A 24,086-nucleotide genomic window follows, 5' to 3' on the forward strand; every position below is an offset into this window, starting at 1 on the left:
ATGGTGGAGCCGGTACAGCCTTGTATCCGGCTCTGAACGGGGTGTAACAGTGGTCGAGTGTATTTCCTCCCCTTGTGGAGCAGACGATGTGCTGGAAGAAAGACGGCATGACTTTCTTCAGATTCGCCTGATTGAAGTCCCCGGCTACGATCATGGCTGCGTCCGGATGCTTGATCTGGTGCGCGTTCAGATGGTCGTGTAGTTCCCCTAGCGCCCTGCCGACGTTCGCCTGGGGGTGGATGTACACTGCAGTCATGATCACTGCAGTGAATTCGCGCGGAAGATGGAACGGGCGACATTGGATCGTGAGGTGTTCCATGTCGGGAGAGCATGAACGGGAGAGTATCTTCACTTCCCCGGGGCCAGTCCAGCCGTTGTTGGTCATAAGGCATAGCCCCCCACCGATGCTCTTCCCGGAGGCTTCTGTACGGTCCGCTCTGAAGATGGTGAAGGAGTTGGAGGGAGAGATGCTGTGATCGGGAGTCACTGATTTCAGCCAGGTCTCCGTAAAGCACAGGATATTGCATTCCCTCATCTCTCGCTGGAATCGGACCCGCGCTCGTAAATCATCCATCTTACTCTCTAGCGAACGAGCATTCGCCAGGAAGATAGATGGAATAGCCGGACGGTAAGCAGATTTCCTTAATCTTAATCTGATCCCGCTCATCTTCCCTCTGTGTTTCTTCTTTGTCTTGCGGCCGTCTTTGTCTCCCGTGTTGTCTTTGTCCCGCCTGATCTCCGTTGGCCATTCTTGGCATGATAAAGTGTCTCTAAACTCCTCTTTGAGTCCGGAGTTTAGGTCAATAAGTGACTGGCGGTCGTATGACGTCCCCGCCAGTGATGCTTCGATAAAAAAAGTAGTAAAAACAAACATAATAACTAAAAATGTGCACATTCGTTGCTGAGCAAAACCCATGGCGACTGACTCTGGGTCGCGCCAAGTCAGGGTTGCCGAGCTAGACCTGGGCCCCGTTCCCCGTACCTGGATAACTGAGTTAGCCGGATAACTTTCGGTGAAGTCTGACTTAAGCCGGACTTTCCGGTTCCCCGTACCTGGATTGTCCAAATCACCATGACAACAGATCCAAAAGTTTGAGCCTGGTCGAAAGCAGGGTTTAAGTTCAAGTTAGCCGGATCAACCATCGCCACGCCCCCGCAAAGAAGTGACAGCCCGTTTCCTGAAATTATTCCCACAGTCTACGATCTGCATTATACCATTCTGAATTACGTTTTTGTGCTCCATTCTTCCAGAGGGGGCTTTTGAAATGTAAAATAGACCCAAAATGCTGATACTAAATTCACTTTGTCCTAAATAATGCACGTTATATATACCGTGGCGCTCGCTCTGTGCGATGTACACATTATGTGGTTATTTTAATTGTAACTGGGATTAAGATGTCTGATGAGATGCGCTGTTTGACGGATTTGAGAAATTGAATGAGCCGTTGACGTCACATTAATGAATGAGGATAAAGAGATAAAACTTCATTCAAAATAAAGGATATTCTAAACACGGGTCTCTCGTTCATTAATGTATAAACAATGAATTTATCCCATCTGGCACAGTGGCGCAGCGGTAGTGCTCAATCCTGGCAACCCAGCGACCGGTGTTCGAAACCCAGTGTTTCCAATATAATTTTTTGGAATATAATATTAATGATTATACGCCAAAGTAGCCTAGTTTTAAGTTAAAATATTATAAATCTACATGCATTGAGGATGTCATTCTTTAAATAGCTCTCAACGTGCACCAAATTGAATTATTCCTACATCGCAAAAAGAAGGGGAAGACTAGGTTTCGAACCCCGGTCGTCTGCGTGAAAGTCAAAAGAAGAACCCGTTACACCACAGTGGAGATAAGTAAAAGATCGACCATACATCAATCAATGGGAAGAGAGCCGTATCGTTATCCTGTATAACAGTTTAACTAATTATTTTCGCTAGCAAGATCTCATTTGATTATTCAATCCAGCAGGCAAGTTTAAAGAAATATAATCTGATTGATTGAGGTAATGAGGGACTTAAAATTAGCCTATAGATAACGCATTTAACTTGTCGGCGAGGCGATTGAGCCGTACTGCAATATGTTAATAAAGTTTTAAATCAATTAATCAATCAATGCCGCTAGAGAATCAGGATCTCTGCTATCGATACGTGCTGGCTTTTCAACTGGAGCGGCCGCGCGCACTTATCCTGGGTCTCAAGTCTGGCTTGAGTTAACGAGACTGAATCCACCTTCGAGGAACAGGAAAATCCCGGCTTCAAACATCGGGTTAACTGAATCTGGATAATGACATCTTGATCGACTTAGTTGAACCAGGTACGGGGAATAGGGCCCTGGTCCAAATGACAGATAAAACATAAACAAACACCTAAAAATACACAAAAAGCAGATGAGACAAAGATAAGACAAAAATGAAGACAGGCAAACGAGCCTAATCACTGTAATTACAGCACCAAAGCTGTTTGTCTTACAAAGTAGGGATGTGTCATGGGGGTGATATATTTCAACCCTTGACAAATTAGCATTATCCTTCTGACTATTGATTCAATCTACTAAAAATAGTTAATTCGCCCTTTTAAAAGCACCTCATACAATATCTTGAGTTTCCTTCGACTGTCACTTTTGTGTTGATTGAATATTTCATGCTGTGTAATGCAGGTCACCGTACTAAACTTCTAAAATAGATCTGTAATGTAACACGTTGTTTTTTACCCTTTTTCTTATTGTGTAAACAGGTAAAAAAAACTAGGTTGTTATGTCTGTTTTAAGTGTATCAGTGACCCTCAGCCAATAAACAAAAAATTCAGAATTCAATAGGATTATGTGATATCACTTAAGGAACATTAACACTATGCAACAACCATCTAATGCACTCACAACACACACATCCAAACGCACACACTCACTTTAAACAAACAACACAATGCAGCACCAACTCTCCACACTTTAGAACACCTAAACACACTTTATATTTATTGGTAATGGATTTGCACTACAGCCCATACCTGTGTACCTTACTGTAAATTATGCCTAAATTGTACCTCACCCCCATTTCTGCTTTGTACTATATATTATTGTATATTAGTATTGCATAGTATATTTTATGGTAACTCAGTTACTTCTATTCTGTATCGAACATTGTGTCTACGTGACTTCTAGTTTGACATGCTATACTATTTTATTTCATACTTATCTCTTGCCTAGCACAGTCTCTGGAGCGTAGCAGAAAGAAGCCTTTTGTATAAAAGTATTCTGTACTTCTGTATGACTGTAATAAAGAAACTTGAAACTCATGTTTTTTACATTTACCGAAGTTTCTGCTAAATATCCTGCAACATGTTTTCAGGTGACAATGATATAATTGCATATTGTCTACAGTAGATACAAATATTTTGTAATACACTGTTTAGAACTATACTATTTGCAAATATTATGGCTGAATTACTCGTGTGTACTACTGTTCCATTCATGCACGAAAGTTGTTATACCTTTTACCATGTAGTCATTTGAGATCATCGACCCCCTTTCTTAGCTAGACCTGGTTCCAATTGACAGCAACAACAATCACCTAAAAATACACAGAACGCTTACTGAGACATATTTTCTGAACATTACATTTGAGGTACAGCAAACTATATTGAATGGGGTTTTTCGGGGTAAAAAAAAAGAGGATGTATGGTATTGAGGGCCTACAGTTTCAAAGTTTAAAAGGGGCGTGGCTATATGCCCTTATAAGGTATGACATATCCGGAAGTCCCGCCTCCTTGAACATCTCGGCCAATCAGAGAAGCCAAAAGTGCAGTATTCAGTATCAATCAAACTAAAAGGGGCGTGTTTTGCATAATGTGACATAATCTCAATCTTAATACTCTCTCTGATCTTTCATCTTTCTAATATATTTGTAGCTAAACAATTAGCTAAGCAATTATATTTTATTTATTAGCCTATTGTAGTGACTACATTATGGTTTGTGTTCTCCTCTTACTGTGTTGTGTAGTGGGAGGGAACTACTGATCTGGCACCGTGGCCAGAGGGGACAGTTATTGCGGTTGCACTTGCTGTTGTGATCTTTACTGTTCTGGTGATATACATGTGCTCTTGTTCTGTATTGACTGAAGTTGTCTTGTGTATTAAACAAGCATTACGTTGCCTACGATTATTCCTTTTTCCTCCGGCACTACACTATTCATAATAATTCGTTATTAGCCTAGCTAACTCCGTATCTTGGCTTACCCGCAGTGGACGTGGATGCAGATGGAACACTGCGAGCAAAGCAGTCAAAAACGGCGCATTTCTGCAGACTAATGTTATGTTTTGACAACAGATGTTTTGACAAATTGCTTGTATTGCCACCCTTACTGGCAAATGTTTTATTGCACTTGTGGCAATGTGCAGTCGACTTTCGTAAAGTGTACCCAGACTTTCGAGCGATTTGCTTTCTCCGCCATGACGAGCGCAGAGCTCGGTCTGTGTGCTGCGCTTCAGCAGCACAGAGCCACTGACTGGCACCTCCCTTAACACTTTGAATGCCACCCACGAGTTTTCGGGGTAATGCCCACTCACGAGAATATTCGTTTTATTATAATTTTCTTTTTATTAGCGATCTGAAATCATATTGCATCAAGCGAGCCTACCGTTGGAGATCCAGTCACCCCAGGCGCTCAGATGTGAAAAAAGCGCCCCCTATCGTCTCCCAGATGGTAAATCACCCTTTTGGATTGGACTCAATGAAAGTGAATGGGAGAAAGGATTTCTGACTCCACATTTTACGTCTCACTCACGCAGCCGGCATCGACCGGCATCACTCCGGAGCCTGAAGAGCAGCGGGGATTATGTGTTCTACTCAAGGCCAGATTAAGACTTCAGAGGCCCCTGGGCCAGATTCTTGTGGAGGCCCCCCCACACACACGTGCACGCACGCACAGTGGCGTTTTTATATGTCACTTTAAAAAATATATAGAATACCGTAATTCCTCTAATAGTAACCCCGGCTTGTATTTGTTTCAACTGTAGTGGATACCAGGCTTGTATTAGGAGGAGGCATGTATAAGAGAGAGGCCTATATTTCTAATTTTCGTATCTCTTATTTTTTTTACTGAATGAATGAATGAAAACTTTATTTAACAGATTGCAGAATGGGTACAATACAGTACGGCTCAATACACACAATTGTTAAGGCAGGGGATGCAGACCTGAGAAAGACGTTTGTCTTGTTTACATCAGGGTCCCCCATTTTCAATTCATATAGACATTTATGACATACACAACATACATGACATTTATGGCATAAGGACATATAGGTATTTAGTACTAGTACTAGTGTGTAGTGTGGAGGCCCCTAGTCGCGTTATTTCTAAACCTAGCCGCATTTCTGGCAAGACGCTCTCTGATTAGCCGATGCCTGTTTCTACACTGGTTAAGCTTAGGCACTCTTTCGACGTTGGTTAAGGTTAAAGTTTGTCTTAGAGCGTGACGGGCTGACGGCAAGTTCTTTCGACGGTTAAGCTTAGGCACTCTTTCGAAGTTGGTTAAGGTTAGAGTTTGTCTTAGAGCATGGCGATAGAACGCCAGGTAGTTTGCAGGCTGTTTGACGAGGAAATGGGCAAAGACACAACTCGTCACGCGATTGGGCAAACATGTCAGTGGCCAATCAGAGAGCGTCAGTCAGTGCCAATCATTCAGTGTCACAGTATGACATCGATCTCCAAAATAAGAAAAAAAAAAAAAATTAAATGTGGGGCCTCTAGTGACAAGGGGCCTCCAAAAATGTTTAAAATAAAAGTTAAAAAAAAATAAACAAATATTTGGGGCCTCTAGTAACGCGGGGCCTCCAAAAGAAAATAAAATAAAAGTAAAAAAAATAATAATAATAATTTGGGGCCTCTAGTGACGAGCAGCCTCCAAAATTTTTTAAAAAAAAGTTAAAAAAAAATAAAAATAAATGTGGGGCCTCTTGTGACGAGGGGCCTCCAAAAGGCCTCTTGTGACGAGTGGCCTCAAAAAAAAATTTAAGTTAAAAAAAAATAAAAAGAAATGTGGGGCCTCTAGTGACGAGGGGCCTCAAATATTTTTTTTTTTTTTTTTTTTTTTTTTGAGGCCCCTCATCACTCGAGGCCCACGGGCCGCGGCCCGGTCGGCCCGGTCGTTAATACGGCCCTGGTTCTACTGTATACACGGTTGATCAATACAATGATCGATTTTTCCTAATGGTGATCAGGAATTGGAATAATCCATTTGAATACCATCTGATCTCAGGTAAGGAATCTATGTTATCAGTCTTAGGATAATCAGACTAGTTTTCACGGATATATAAGCGTTTCCCCTATATATGTGATATGGCTGTTTTGACTGTAAAAGCCATCAGGAAATAAGAGCAGCGATTATCAGCCCGCGGCACGAGCATGCGTGCACACACATATACTATCGATTATCTAGCGTTTTTTTGAAAACTATTCATAAATAGGCTGACAAATGACAACGTTCTAGAATATTCCAGTAAAAGGCGATTTTCATAGAATGGGTTGTTTTTTCCGCGAAAACGAGTGATTTTCAAAATGCTATCAAACGGAAATGAAGCGATAAAAAAACAATCTGCTTTGACAATGTTGACTGGAAAATGAGTCTTTGATAAGCGACGGGCAGATTAGACACATAGCCATAATTTAAAACATAGATTAGGCGATATTAACGTTAACATTGGAGTGAATTTGGGCATTCAAGGGGGTAAAAAGGAAAACACGGACTGGCTCTCAAAGTGTTAATGGACTGAAGGACTGATATATCCGTGGCAAGTTGTTTTGGCTTTTATTCCATTTTAATAACCTATTCAAGGTCGCCGAGCTGCACTGCAGATGTGCCCTACTCTTTGAATTCGAGAAAGTGCATTACCGGCCAGATCCTCTTAGGGGCGCTATCGCGATTTTTTTGGTCTCTAATGTAGTTTTCGACTCACCTGAAGCGATAGCTATTGTTGCTGTTGCTGTTGCACGGAATATGTTTTGGATCGCGGATTTCACTATGCAGTAAAGGTATATATCATCAGCCAATGGACATATGGATATACCAGATGTCGATCGATAACTGGGAAATGCTTTGGGGGATCCAACCGGCCCACGGTAAGATCTTTTTCACGTAAATGACATGCTGATCAGGGCTTGTTATGATAACCATCCATCCGATCAGCGAATGAGGCTAATGAGGCTAACGCGGTTATTGGTAATCAATAATCAGAAACGATGTCCCCGCCCCCCCCCCCTTTCATGCATTCATGGTGGACCATCATACCGATCATATGCAGTTTGAGTTTTAACTGTAGCTTCTGTATATCCGAAATGCCATTGGATTTAACGTTATTAGCTATTAGCCCTAGGGCTGGGCGATATGGCCAAAAACGTTATCGCGATAAAATTATAAAATTATTTTCATATAACTCGATATCGATAATTATCGTCGATATAATGTCTGTCAAGTTTAATTAACTTCTTATGCCCGGCGCCGATGGACGGGCTATTAATAGACTTGTTTTGCTGCTGCGAATGTCTCGAGTTGATATCGTCATCAGTCTGCGCACGTTAGCAGTTAGCAGGAGCAAGCGGTGTATCCCATGACAATGTACTAAATATGACCCTAAAATACTCTGTTCCGCCCCAATACATTGCAACGACGTCCACCGTATACCCCACAATACTCTAACCGTGGCCTCAGAATTCACGCCACACACCCACTCGGCACGTAAACTATAAAATAGCGCCGTGCAAGCTAATTATCCTAGCCAGCCTTGTTTCCAAGCGGTGTATCCCATGACAATGTACTAAATATCACCCTAAAATACTCTGTTCCGCCCCAATACATTGCAACGACGTCCACCGTATACCCCACACTACTATAACCGTGGCCTCAGAATTCACGCCACACACCCACTCGGCACGTAAACTATAAAATAGCGCCGTGCAAGCTAATTATCCTAGCCAGCCTTGTTTCCAAGCGGTGTATCCCATGACAATGTACTAAATATCACCCTAAAATACTCTGTTCTGCCCCAATACATTGCAACGACGTCCACCGTATACCCCACACTACTATAACCGTGGCCTCAGAATTCACGCCACACACCCACTCGGCACGTAAACTATAAAATAGCGCCGTGCAAGCTAATTATCCTAGCCAGCCTTGTATACTACTTGAGTGATACCTCTCTACGTCTCCTTCCGCTGTCGGCCATCTCCTTCACTGATTGGTTGTTAGTGCGTGTGCTCATATCCAAGCTTGGAAAATCGATATATCGAAACTTTGCGACCACGTTTCATGTTTATTTCGAGGAAATAATTTTTCCGCGATAGTTATCGTTATCGTTTTATCGCCCAGCCCTAATTAGCCCTATATCTTGCCTTCCAGGAAATATCCCAGCCGAAATCCCTTATAACGCTTATATTCAAGACGCTATAAAATGAGAACGTATTGATGAAAAAATTATTTCTTTAAGCCATTTTGAAGGGACGGTTTATGGTGTCAATTGACAATGAGAATGGACAGATAGCAATACTATAAAGTATAGATTTAGCTCTACAAACAGCCCCACGGACTATGCAAGTCTGTTTAGAAATGCTGGCCGTCTACAGAGATTTTAGACGGATCCAAATGGCCATGAATGTGTTAATACTATCAGTGCCGGCCTTGTTTACCTTTTTACCTTTTAAATTATGGCTATGTGTCTAATCTGCCCGTCGCTTATCAATGACTTGTTTCCAGTCAACATTGTCGAAACGGATTGTTTTTTAATCGGTTCATATCCTTTTTATAGCTTTTGAAAAGCTATCGTTCTCTCGAAAATTTCCGGGAAAATAGAAAGATTACCCCATAAACGGCATTTATTGGAATATTCTCGAATACACGTTGTCATTTGTCGGCCTATTTATGAATCGTTTTCAAATAAACGCTAGATTATCGATAGTATATGTGTACTTATGCACGCTATCGAGGCGGGCTGAAAAATCTATTCTCTCATTTCCTCAACATCACACACACATACACACACACGGCACATGCTGATATCTCAGTGAATACAGATCTGATTATCCTAAAACTGGTAACATAGACTCCTTACCTTAGATCAGATGTTCTCCATAAAGATTATTCCAATTCCTGATCGCCATTCCAAATATCGATCATGTTTATTGATTGATTATTGGCTGCTGTAAATATATATTCCACGCTGCATTCCAACTCGCGATCACTTCCATGTTCATCAGACGGCTTGCCAGCACAGTCCCTCCACAGATCCAGCAGTATAATCGAATGACCTGCAGTTACACAGGGATAGACGATAGGGGTCGGTATTTTCCCATCTGAGCTCCTAGAGGGTCTGCTGTACCAACGGGAGACTCGGTTGATGAAATATGAATTCAGATCGCTAATAAAAAAATCAAACGACAATACAAATGTTACCACTCAATTATCAGAGATTTTATCTCTGACCATACCGATACTGCCTTCTGTACTGTTGTTGAATGATGTTTCTCAGTTATCAACCTCTGTACATGTAAAGAGACTCATTTTGGCGGGTCTTACAGCTGCCAAAAAGTTGATAGCGTCACGCTGGATTCAACCGGATAAAATGTGCCCGAAGGTATGGATCCTCACCTATCTCGATGTGATTTATCTAGAGATATCTACTGCACAGATTTTAGGTGTTAATGAAGCCAGCATCGCAGTCTGGGTAGCTGTGGGGGATAAGATAAAGGAACACATATACATTTGGAGTTTTCTGGTGTTGAATGAAGTAGTGGATGTATAGGGGCGAGCGAGTGTCCATGGTATTGTATTTATTATTTGTATGTCTTTTAGTCTATTTTCATTCTGATTTAATTACCGGACTGTCATTATTGTTATTATTATTTCTGTTATTGTCCTGAGTTATTGTCGATTATTATTGTTACTGTATTGTTTGTCTTGTTTTATGTAAAAAAAGAGTAAATAAAAAACAGTTGTAAAAAAAAATAATAATAAAAAAAACAATAGACATCGTCGGCACTCAACAGGGGGCATGATAAGACAACAATACACGTCGTCGGCATTCAAAGTGTTAAGCACAGAATTTAGAATGTGTGTACGTACAGAAAAATCTGGATTTAACACACGTGCGTACACAGGTTCTACGCACACTCCGTGTTGATAAATGCCACTTGTTCTACGCGCCGCACTCGTGCACGGTTTTACGTATTTGCATATAGAACCGCCGGTAATTAACCATATATGGTCATGAAACACCCCCATGAAATGTGGAAAAGTGGACTAAGCCGAGCGAACGCCTGGGAGAAATACGCGACAGGCTGACAGACATGTACACGTAGGGTGATGTCGGATATGATATCTATTAAAGACCATTGCTGCCTGGGCAGCGCAAACACTAATAAAGGCTGTTAACCACTGTTTGCCATTGGTGTCATTAATAACCATGCTGGAATATGATTAATATGATTGCGGGATTAAAGTTCTCCGTCAATTTCATTCCAAATCGCGACGGATTTTCCGTAAATTTTCTACCTGCATGATTTGTAGAGGCATACAATCTATTTTGATGTCGGTATTAGGTAGCCTATATAAACAATAATACGAGAGCATATACAAGAACCTTTCTATTCACATAACTGCATTTGTGATGGAGCTTTGACAGCTACATGGGTGGTACAGTAACAGTCTATTGCTCGATCCAGCTCCAATATCACGATGGACCGTGCCATGTAGCCTATGTATAGTCTGCCTATGTGATCAATAAAAACGCGAACTTGAATCCCATCATCATATTTATATGTTGTGTCTGTCCACTATGTTTGTTACTTTGTTATTTTCCCCCCCTATGTAAAGCGACATTGGGTCTCTTGAAAGGCGCTATATAAAATTAAGCTATTATTATTATTATTATTATTATTATTATTATTATTATTATTATTATTATTATTATTATTATTATTATTATTATTATTATTATTATTATTTTATTATTATTATTATTATTATTATTATTATTATTATTATTATTATTATTATTATCACGTCTGTGCGGGAGCTCACAAATAGACTGTCTTTTAGTCTCAGTGAAGTTTCAACGGAGGTCATCTATTCTAACCAACAAATTGAAGTAGAAAGCATTTCGTTGTGACCAATCTTATTTGGAAACATGACACACAAAATAATAGTATTTCTATTTTGCTTTTTATTTTAAACAATATTTAATCGCATTTGGAGGTGGGTGTTCTGCGTCTGCCACCCCGTGCCAAACAAGCAGGCCAACCTCTTGTTCGGGCGTGAGCCCGTTATAATTACACTACTGTCGCTATTTTACAATTAACTATAATGAATTACGGTTCATACAGAACACGCGCCAGTGTTGGAAGTAATGCAAGAAAGCTTATTTCCGCGTCTGCAGTCATATTCTACCGCTGGGCGCCAGGTACGCATGGTCCAAGCTGTGCGTATATATACACACAAAGTCAAGCACACGTTCAAATTGATAAATCCCACACTTTGCTTAGAAATTATCGTACGCACAGGTTACGCAACATTGATAAATGAGGGCCCAGGCCTATAAATGACCTTATTATAGCCAACTTGCACATCTATGAATCGGGCCAAATCTCATCTTTCAAATGGCAGAGTTCAATTTGGATTTAGTATCTCCAGGCATGCACTGAAGAACTGTGAATGAAATCTACTGTATGTACAGTTTCATTCTTATTTCTTCTTTTTTTTCCTTCTCTTTTTTCCCGGACCTTTCTTGAGGGCACTCCATCCACCCCCCCTCTTCGGGGGACAACTTTATTATTTATTATACGTTTTAACTATTTACAGTGCAAAATTAAATAAAAAGTGTAGTTAAATAAGAAAAATAGTGACATTTCATTGCCCTCTCGAGCCTAGATTATCCACAAACTTATTTTTATAATGGATTGCACTGGGGATTGTTGCTAAATGTTCACAGAAGGTAGACACACTAACTGCGCTCCAATCTATACCAATAACGTTCAGTTTTGTGATAGAGAATCCAGAGAAATAAGAGAAATAAAAAAAAAAAGGTCATACAGAAGTAATTTGCTAGCAGGAAGCTGGAATCGGCTGGGAAAGGTCGTTTTTCTTTCTTTTTTTTCTACTTTTTCTCCCCCTTTTTTCTGTGATTTTTCTCCCATCCCAATTTCCTCTTGTGCCAATTCTCCTTCCCCTGTCCTGATCGTTGCTCGCATGTGCCCCCCACTGGCCGGTCGTAGGGAGGATAGAAGCCCATCACATGTCCCCTCCGATACATGTGGAGGCAGCCAGTCACATCTTTTGACCTGCCAGCGCGGACTCTCATTGGCAAGGAGTAACGTGTAGGAGGCTCACACTGCCCCCGCCATTTTCCTGTCTCTGCTGTGCAGGCGCCCTGACAGACCTGTAGGAGTCCCTGTTTACAACGACCAGACTACCACCCTTCGACTTCCCTCCCGCTAACTCTGCCAATTGAGTTAGTATGACGGCCGGCCCAAGCCGGAGGCAACGCTGACAGCCGAATTCGAGACCGGTGTCTCTTGCGTTGGTGACGAGCGCAATGTCCGCTGCGCCACCCAGCCGCCCAGGAAAGGTAGTTTTTCGAAATGTCAACGCTCATTGAGAGCTCTGGATGCCCTCTCCTCATATGACTAAAACTGACGATGCGCCGCTAATTCAAAATGGCAGATATTCGCAAAATGATTAAGACATTCCATAAACTAAAATCTCACTAATAACCAACGTATTGCTGAAAATATACACTATGACTGCTGTTGTTGTGACATGGTTAGAGTCTTTACTCTTGGATACATTTGGGGGGGGGGGGAACGCTGCTTAATGTCATACAGTCTGGAGAGATTGATTTATGATGTGGTGTCATTTGCGGTCTCTCTAAAGAGAGAGAGGGAGTTCCACATGAATTAATTAATTCTTTATTTCGAATGTTTACAAATAAACAAGCGAAAAGGATAGGTTTGAAGCAAAATGGCTTATAGAACAACCTACCCCTAATTCAAAAACAAATTCAAAAACAAAGGCCAAGTCTGCAAAAAAGTTAAAGTTTGCTAAATGAAACAATCAACAAAACCGATCCCGAAAAGAACATTAACCCTTTCTGCGCCAAAAACTAGTTAACTCGTTATTGCCGTCCAATCATTGAGTGCCAACAACGAGTCAACTCGTTGATCGTTATTTCTTTTATTCGCTATTTCCATTCATAATTCATCCAGCAAGGCTCTGGGAAACTCTGGCACTCTGCCTGAGATCGCAACGGCCCGATACCACCGCCTGGTGGTATTTGGCCGGTGTTGCACTTACTTTCTGCAGGAAGCATGGCTCTGTGCATCTGTGAATGTCGTCCGGGCGCAGTTATCTTGTAACGTGGATCCAGATGAACAGTCGAGTGCATTGAATCCCCTTCGAGACGCAAGAATCAATATGCTTTTGGAGTTTATGGCGTCGGCCAAACGGAAATATGATCTAGCAGATGGCAATCAAATAATTGGAATATTCTTTCTGCAGTCTCATCGGCTAGAGGTAAGAGCAATCTAACGTTAATTCCAGCTTGATTTTCCATTTCTATCATTGCAATCCATCTGATCAACATAGCAGTTGTACTAACGAATGCCGTTATTGACAATCAATTAATCATAAACGACCCCCCCCCCCCCATGTCCTGCATCCATGATGGAACATAATATATACCGATCATATGCATTTGAATTTTTTATTGTAGCATGTATAGGGACAAAATTAAGTATAATATGCATCGCGCCCTATAACTAGCGTTCTAGGAATGACCCCAGACCACTCTAAAACTATACTTATATTCACCACGGTATAAAACGACAATGAATGAATGGAAAAAATATTACTTTCCCACATATTGAACGATAGATACCCGATGTTGAATGGTCCATATTATTGCAGATATAGCTATAATATTTAAATAGTTATAGCCCTGCAAACAAGGTGAGCGACTCCCACCGTTTACAGCGTTGGTGGTAGAGCTAAGTAAGGGTTAATGTTTAGCTACGAGGTCATTGTCGCAAAATAATTGACCAACACAGAGTTTAAAATACCGAGCCGCCTCGGCGAGGTGTTTTAAACGTCAGTGAAGGTCAATTATTTTGCGAGGATGACCGAGTATAGCTATACATTATCCCGCTTATTACATGGCTAACTTACTAACAATATACCTAATTCATTTTACAAAATCGACAAGACGAGATCAAATGCAGACGCAGTTGTTCTGTGGCTCTGTCAGCCCAAATAAAGTGATTATTATTATCGCCGGCAGCCCGGCAGGTGTGTCTGATTGCACTGAAACAGTGTGTGTCAGTGGGGCTTGATTACTCCAGCTGTGAAAAACAATAATCACCGGTGGTTATCGAAAAATAATTCACCGCTGTCGGGGGCTATTGACCAATCACAATCAAGCATTTCGGCGAATGTTAAAACGCCATGTAATAAGATGCTGATATTGCGTAGCAGATATTGTGTTAAGCCAACATAGGAAAATCAATACTTAATCTGCAATACCAAGTTACATGGTAGAGAAAACAGACAAACAATCATTGGAGAATTATCCGACGTTTTTCCCAATATATTTATCATTATTATCCTTCATTATTATCATGGGTAACATTTATTGTATACATTTATTGCATGAGTTAATTATTATCTGGTGCCGCCTAGTGGACGCACTTTGGAGTACGTATTGCGACTCTAAGCAGGTAAGCTGTCTCTGCGCAGGCACGTGGCGCTATTTAAGTGACACTCAGTCTAGAATGTAAGGTGAAAAGCCCTGTGGGCGAACTCTTGACTGGCCAACGGTACGTAGCATTATATGCGCCGTTAATATCCGCATTTCTCTTTAATTCATATATCTAGTTATTAACTAATGCTGTTTGTTTTCCTTTCCTTTGTATAGGTAAATAATCTTACTGACGTCTGACTAACGTCTGATTATACGTTGCTGACTAAATGCTGACTGAATGTACTAACTGACTTAATGGAAACGCTGACTACATGCTGACTACACGCTATTAACAATTGACTGGCTAACGTCAGACTGAATGTACATGCAGACCAACTAATGTCTGGCTACACTAACCAGAACTGGTTGCTAAATTGCAACTTAACTATTAATGAACTATCAACAGAGGCGACTTGGTTGAACATTACCGATACCACTTCGACCTCTACTAACATTATCCACTAAAGCTTGGATGTAAGCTACTACCAACTATCTAACACGCTAACCCCTTGTTAATTGACCACCTGGTGATTATTGTAACAGAGGATGAGCTGGATGCTGGACTTCAAGGTCCAAATAAACGAACATTCTTATAAAGTCCGAATTGTTTCTATGGTTTAAGAAAAGTCATTTCGCCCACACCCTTCCAAGGGGGACATCTAGTTGACTCATTGACTGAGACTGCTAGATAATTGGACAATTATTTACCGCACGCGCCCGCGACGAGACGGGACGGACGGAACGCAGAAGGAGGTGCCGCGTGGGATACCCCTCAACGTCAAGGTGGAACCAGGACGGAGTGGATACACGCGACGGGGCACATTGGAGAGGACGCGGTCAGCTCAAGGGAAGTGAAACGTTGATGTTGACTGCTTACTGGGTTGGAATCGCCGTATTCCGCCCACATGCTGGTTGCTTGAAGTGGTGGGGTCGCCGAACTCCATCCAATGTGAATACTTAACGCTAGCCATTAGCCAACCAATGCTAATACTGCTAGCCACTAATGCTAACGCTGTTAGCCAAAGACTGCTAACATTGCTAGCTGCCAATGCTTAACGCTAGCCATTAGCCAACCAATGCTAATACTGCTAGCCACCAATGCTAACGCTGTTAGCCAAAGACTGCTAACACTGCTAGCTGCCAATGCTTAACGCTAGCCATTAGCAAACCAATGCTAATACTGCTAGCCACCAATGCTAACGCTGTTAGCCAAAGACTGCTAACACTGCTAGCTGCCAATGCTTAACGCTAGCCATTAGCCAACCAATGCTAATACTGCTAGCCACCAATGCTAACACTGTTAGCCAAAGACTGCTAACATTGCTAGCTGCCAATGCTTAACGCTAGCCATTAGCCAACCAATGCTAATACTGCTAGCCACCAATGCTAACGCTGTTAGCCAAAGACTGCTAACACTGCTAGCTGCCAATGCTTAACGCTAGCCATTAGCCAACCAATGCTAATACTGCTAGCCACCAATGCTAACGCTGTTAGCCAAATACTGCTAACACTGCTAGCTGCCAATGCTTAACGCTAGCCATTAGCCAACCAATGCTAATACTGCTAGCCACCAATGCTAACGCTGTTAGCCAAAGACTGCTAACACTGCTAGCTGCCAATGCTTAACGCTAGCCATTAGCCAACCAATGCTAATACTGCTAGCCACCAATGCTAACGCTGTTAGCCAAAGACTGCTAACACTGCTAGCTGCCAATGCTTAACGCTAGCTATTAGCCAACCAATGCTAATACTGCTAGCCACCAATGCTAACGCTGTTAGCCAAAGACTGCTAACTTTACTAGCCAAAGAATGCTAACACTGCTGGCCACCAATGCTAGCTAAAGAACATTATCATTGACACCCATGCCTTGGCGGTGTTGAATCAAGCAACTACGTTGTTGCTCCAAACGCTGTGAACATTATCATTGACACCCTATGCCTTGGTTGTGTTGAATCAAGCAACTACATTGCTGCTCCAAACGCTGTGAACATTATCATTGACACCCATGCCTTGGCGGTGTTGAATCAAGCAACTACGTTGTTGCTCCAGACGCTGTGAACATTATCATTGACACCCTATGCCTTGGTTGTGTTGAATCAAGCAACTACATTGTTTCTCCAAACGCTGTGAACATTATCATTGACACCCATGCCTTGGCTGTGTTGAACTAAGCAACTACATTGTTGCTCCAAACGCTGTGAACATTATCATTGACACCCTATGCCTTGGTGGTGTTGAACTAAGCAACTACATTGTTGCTCCAAACGCTGTGAACATTATCATTGACACCCATGCCTTGGCTGTGTTGAATCAAGCAACTACGATGTTGCTCCAAACGCTGTGAACATTATCATTGACACCCATGCCTTGGCTGTGTTGAATCAAGCAACTACGTTGTTGCTCCAAACGCTGTGAACATTATCATTGACACCCCATGCCTTGGCTGTGTTGAATCAAGCAACTACGTTGTTGCTCCAAACGCTGTGAACATTATCATTGACACCCATGCCTTGGCTGTGTTGAATCAAGCAACTACATTGTTGCTCCAAACGCTGTGAACATTATCATTGACACCCTAAGCTTTGGTTGTGTTGAACTAAGCAACTACATTGTTGCTCCAAACGCTGTGAACATTATCATTGACACCCCATGCCTTGGCTGTGTTGAATCAAGCAACTACGTTGTTGCTCCAAACGCTGTGAACATTATCATTGACACCCTATGCCTTGGTTGTGTTGAACTAAGCAACTACATTGTTGCTCCAAACGCTGTGAACATTATCATTGACACCCATGCCTTGGCTGTGTTGAATCAAGCAACTACGTTGTTGCTCCAAACGCTGTGAACATTATCATTGACACCCTATGCCTTGGTTGTGTTGAACTAAGCAACTACATTGTTGCTCCAAACGCTGTGAATATTATCATTGACACCCATGCCTTGGCTGTGTTGAATCAAGCAACTACGTTGTTGCTCCAAACGCTGTGAACATTATCATTGACACCCTATGCCTTGGTTGTGTTGAACTAAGCAACTACATTGTTGCTCCAAACGCTGTGAACATTATCATTGACACCCATGCCTTGGCTGTGTTGAATCAAGCAACTACGTTGTTGCTCCAAACGCTGTGAACATTATCATTGACACTCTATGCCTTGGTTGTGTTGAACTAAGCAACTACATTGTTGCTCCAAACGCTGTGAACATTATCATTGACACCCATGCCTTGGCTGTGTTGAATCAAGCAACTACGTTGTTGCTCCAAACGCTGTGAACATTATCATTGACACCCTATGCCTTGGTTGTGTTGAATCAAGCAACTACATTGTTGCTCCAAACGCTGTGAACATTATCATTGACACCCATGCCTTGGCGGTGTTGAATCAAGCAACTACGTTGTTGCTCCAAACGCTGTGAACATTATCATTGACACCCTATGCCTTGGTTGTGTTGAATCAAGCAACTACATTGTTTCTCCAAACGCTGTGAACATTATCATTGACACCCATGCCTTGGCTGTGTTGAACTAAGCAACTACATTGTTGCTCCAAACGCTGTGAACATTATCATTGACACCCTATGCCTTGGTGGTGTTGAACTAAGCAACTACATTGTTGCTCCAAACGCTGTGAACATTATCATTGACACCCATGCCTTGGCTGTGTTGAATCAAGCAACTACGATGTTGCTCCAAACGCTGTGAACATTATCATTGACACCCATGCCTTGGCTGTGTTGAATCAAGCAACTACGTTGTTGCTCCAAACGCTGTGAACATTATCATTGACACCCCATGCCTTGGCTGTGTTGAATCAAGCAACTACGTTGTTGCTCCAAACGCTGTGAACATTATCATTGACACCCATGCCTTGGCTGTGTTGAATCAAGCAACTACATTGTTGCTCCAAACGCTGTGAACATTATCATTGACACCCTATGCTTTGGTTGTGTTGAACTAAGCAACTACATTGTTGCTCCAAACGCTGTGAACATTATCATTGACACCCCATGCCTTGGCTGTGTTGAATCAAGCAACTACGTTGTTGCTCCAAACGCTGTGAACATTATCATTGACACCCTATGCCTTGGTTGTGTTGAACTAAGCAACTACATTGTTGCTCCAAACGCTGTGAACATTATCATTGACACCCATGCCTTGGCTGTGTTGAATCAAGCAACTACGTTGTTGCTCCAAACGCTGTGAACATTATCATTGACACCCTATGCCTTGGTTGTGTTGAACTAAGCAACTACATTGTTGCTCCAAACGCTGTGAACATTATCATTGACACCCATGCCTTGGCTCTGTTGAATCAAGCAACTACGTTGTTGCTCCAAACGCTGTGAACATTATCATTGACACCCTATGCCTTGGTTGTGTTGAACTAAGCAACTACATTGTTGCTCCAAACGCTGTGAACATTATCATTGACACCCATGCCTTGGCTGTGTTGAATCAAGCAACTACGTTGTTGCTCCAAACGCTGTGAACATTATCATTGACACCCAATGCCTTGGCTGTGTTGAACTAAGCAACTACATTGTTGCTCCAAACGCTGTGAACATTATCATTGACACCCTATGCCTTGGTTGTGTTGAACTAAGCAACTACATTGTTGCTCCAAACGCTGTGAACATTTCATTGACACCCCATGCCTTGGCTGTGTTGAATCAAGCAACTACGTTGTTGCTCCAAACGCTGTGAACATTTTCATTGACACCCTATGCCTTGGTTGTGTTGAACTAAGCAACTACATTGTTGCTCCAAACGCTGTGAACATTATCATTGACACCCATGCCTTGGCTGTGTTGAATCAAGCAACTACGTTGTTGCTCCAAACGCTGTGAACATTATCATTGACACCCTATGCCTTGGTTGTGTTGAACTAAGCAACTACATTGTTGCTCCAAACGCTGTGAACATTATCATTGACACCCATGCCTTGGCTGTGTTGAATCAAGCAACTACGTTGTTGCTCCAAACGCTGTGAACATTATCATTGACACCCAATGCCTTGGCTGTGTTGAACTAAGCAACTACATTGTTGCTCCAAACGCTGTGAACATTATCATTGACACCCATGCCTTGGCTGTGTTGAATCAAGCAACTACGTTGTTGCTCCAAACACTGTGAACATTATCATTGACACCCAATGCCTTGGCTGTGTTGAACTAAGCAACTACATTGTTGCTCCAAACGCTGTGAACATTATCATTGACACCCTATGCCTTGGCTGTGTTGAACTAAGTAACTACATTGTTGCTCCAAACGCTGTGAACATTATCATTGACACCCCTATGCCTTGGATGTGTTGAATGGTGTAAATACGTTGTTGCTCCAGACGCCGTAGACTATACTATGAATGGATTAACCAAAGGCTGAAACGGTGCTCATTTACTCTATCCTACTTGTTCACTCTCATTGTGGCCATTACCAGGTTTCAAGTGGGTGAAGAAGCTGCGTTGACCCACTATACCAGGGGTGGCCAACCAGTCAGAGACTAAGAGCCACAAAAAAATTACTGTGGTACCACAAAGAGCCACACCATATACCAGCGTTTCTCAACCTTTTTTTTCAGTCACGGCACCCTTCATGTGTTTATAGGTCTCACCCTCTGGCCTCTGAAGTTGCTAATGTCTTTTTTATTTGGGCCTCACAGGGTTAAAAGTACCCTGTGAGACCCACGGTTGCAAAATTACAAAATCACTTTTAGCCATTTAAAAAAATAATGTTTATTTAAAAAATGTTAAAGGGGAACTATTTTTACTATTTCTTTCACTATTTGGGCACTTTTACACAATTCCTGTGAGTCTATGGAACACCTAGGTTTTTTTCAAAAAAAATGCATTGTTTTGTATTTCTAATCAAGTACTAAAAACCGCATTTTTCTACCTCAAGATCTTAAGCCGTTTTGAGGCTGGGCTCCAACCACTGTGTGGCCTGGTGCCAACTGCCACATCAACTGCCACATTATTATGCAGCTGAGAAATCTCTGACATCACAGATATGCACATTTTCAGATGACTCAGTTCAGTGAGGGTGAATATTGTGAGAGGAGAATTGGAAGAATTCGCCAATATGAGAATTAGAGACATATATCCTATTAATATAAGTCCACATAGCTAAGAAACAATGGTAAACACTGAAAAAAGCCATTTATAAGATAGTTCCCCTTTAAGCACATGTATAGTCAATTGGTCCTGTTGTTCAGCCTCACAATGCTATTTGATAGTAAATGTGTTTATATGTCCCACCCTCTGGCCTCTGAAGTTGCTAATTTCTTTTTAATTTGGGCCTCACAGGGTTACCTCTTAAGCCCGAGATATACAGTAAAAGTGTATATTTTCAGCATTATGTTTGTTTACCAATTATTTTAACTGTTATTAGTGAAATATAAGATTATAGAAATCTCAGGGCATTGAGTCGGAAACCGGCGCATATTGACAGGAGGAAGTGGCACAGCCAAAAGTGAGTGTAGTCTTTTGAAGGAAGAGACTCAGGGCTTTCAAATTTCGAAAAACGACCCTACCCAGCTCACACCAGCCCCTGTCAATCATCTGACTTCTGGATTTACTTTTTAATTTCTCTTATTTTTTGGGATTATCTCCCACAAACCTGAACGTTATTGCCATAAAACAGAACGCAGTTAGTTTCTCTACCTTTCTGTGAACGTCTTGCAAAAAACGGTGTTGCAATATGATGAAAAATGGTGGAGAAATTTACATTATAAAAAAAATGGCAGAATTCAGTACTGTATCTACAAAACCTTCTGTTTAATCATCTTCCCTTTATTCATTTGCTTAGATTTTTCAGGTCTGGTCAATTTTAGCATGGTGTTATTTACAGTCAAAGATAAAACATTTTTTAAATAGAATTGATATTCTCCTTTGGTTCATTACAATTTACTCAAGCCTAGTAACAGACACACTATTTCTGACACTGATCCATATATGTCCCTAGATTCAGATACCAAGAACATGCAAATGGACCATTTAAAAAAAAATTGTAAATGTTTATTCTACGTCCTTATGGAATGAGTGACATAAAAAAAAAAAAGTAAAAAAAAAAAAAGGTAAAAAAAAAAAAAAAAAAAAAAAATTTTTTTATGGATGGAAGAGCCGCACATTGACGGGCAAAGAGCCGCATGCGGCTCGCGAGCCGCGGGTTGGCCACCCCTGCACTATACGGTCCCGTCATTATCTCCTGCTTGGAGCAGTGTCATTGTAATCACTCTGCTACACGCCAACTGTACGAACTGTGCTTCTGACTGTTAACCTCATTGTTTACTACCGCCTGCGACCAGCGACTCAGCCGCAAGAGGAGCTCCAGTTGGGGCAACGGCTGACTGGGACAAGATGGAAGGTGTGGATGTGGAAGAGCTAAAGAAGAGGCGTACTGCGGCGCAAACTGCTTTCACAAGGAGATCCAACCAAGTAGCTGACAATGTTGACACTGCATCGCTAGCGGAGCTAGTCAACGACAAGAAAGCTCTGCTGATAGAGTTTGCGAAGCTCGTTGACACGACAGGGGACTATATTGGAGCATTGGAGGAGGCCGACGGAACTGCGCATGCTACCGTGATGGCCGACGCCACAGCAAAGAAAGACGGAAGCAAGCAGAGGAAAATGACACTAGAGAAGAAGATCTTCTCGGAGGTATGGTCCCGCTTCGTTCAACCAAAGTTAGGCCCCCTTGAAGCGGAGTTTAAGGAGGCCTTGGAAGAGGCAAAGAGGCTCAGCACCCAATGGGCACCCCAAGACAAGAGAGCATTGGAGGGGAACAAATTGGAGAGAAGACTCAACGCCTTCGAACAAATGATGAGAGAGTGGAGATACCTTCTTCCGACTCCCAACATATCTGAATTAGAAAAGCGGTACAGGCACTTGGACGAGGAAAGAGCAGCACTGATGGACAAGTGGTCGACCCTTCTAGAGCCTAGGGGAAAGGGTGACACTGGATGTGCTTATGAGGGTGAAGAGGATATAAGGACACACAACATTGAAAGGGGCGGTGAGGTAACCGGCCCACTTGATATTTCAAACGATGTTTCGCAACGTGTCGCGGAGGCTAAACCTTCCCCGTCCACCAACAGCAAAGGTGAAGTCCTTCACATCCACTCGTCATCCCCTCAGCTTGACAGCAGTCAAATAGAGGGCGCTTCCAAAGACTCTCCCTCACCTTTCGGGAGCCACGAGGGGGCCCCGAAAGAAACCTATCTCCAGCTTGGAGCAAAGACCACAAGAAGTGGACCTCATGAGTATACAGACAGGAGTTCGCTCCCACGGGTAAGACAACCCGGCAGCGAACCCTATCTCTACCAGAGCGCTGACCTCGCTATCATGCCTCAGTTACGAGGTGACCACGCCACGCCATCAGGCGATGAGGGCGCAACGCGGGAAGGTCTCGCTCACCACAGAGCCTACCAGGGGGCCCGACCTAAGATAAAGCTCGCCGCCATCAATCTGCCCAGATTCTGTGGCGACAGAAGGACCTATTGGCGCTGGCGGGATAATTGGGAGGACCTCCAGGCTTTGGCCGAACCATCAGGATTGCCTGTATGCAAATTATATCACCTTCTTGACAGCGTAGAAGAGCCACTGAGAAAGAAACTCGGGCTGGATCGCTGCAGAACAGCGGACGACGTTTTCAGGCTCCTGGACAACCGTTTTGGAGACAGGAGCACAACCGCAAGTCTGATCCTCAAAGGTCTGGAAGAAGTGCCCCCAGTACGGAGTAACCAGCCTAGGCCAATGATTGACCTGGTCCAGGCAGTGGAAACCGCACTGTACGACTTAAAGGACCTTGGGATGGAGGACGTGATCAAAAATCACCTAACTGTTGCCGCCATAGAAAGAAAACTGCCTATAGGCATGCGAGAGAAGTGGATCTCCTATGAGCGTGACCCTGCGAATGGCGTCACTCCCGCAAGTTACTTTGACAGACTCTTGTCACTTCTGAAAGGACAAGTACGGATCCCCGAGAGGCTAGCACAGTTAGAGATCGGAGCCACCCACGCTGGCGAAAGACCAACCCAGCGTGAAAGGCTGAGCGACAGGGGAGGTGATAGACGGTCATTTACAAGAACGACAGCGAGCGAAGTAAGAAGAGAGCCCCAGAGGGACTCGTGCACCATGTGTGGAGAGGAAGCACATGGGAAAAGACTGTACTTCTGCCCGGCCTTCAAGAAGGCTAAACTACTAGAGAAACGAGCCCAGGTGAAGAAAGCTGGAGCTTGCTTCAAATGCCTTGCTTATCACGGGGCCAACGGCCCATGCGAGAAAAGATTTCTCTGTAAGAAAGA

The sequence above is a fragment of the Notolepis coatsorum genome (genome assembly GCF_963971535.1).
Source record: "Notolepis coatsorum genome assembly, chromosome: 14".
NCBI classification, from domain to species: domain Eukaryota; kingdom Metazoa; phylum Chordata; class Actinopteri; order Aulopiformes; family Paralepididae; genus Notolepis; species Notolepis coatsorum.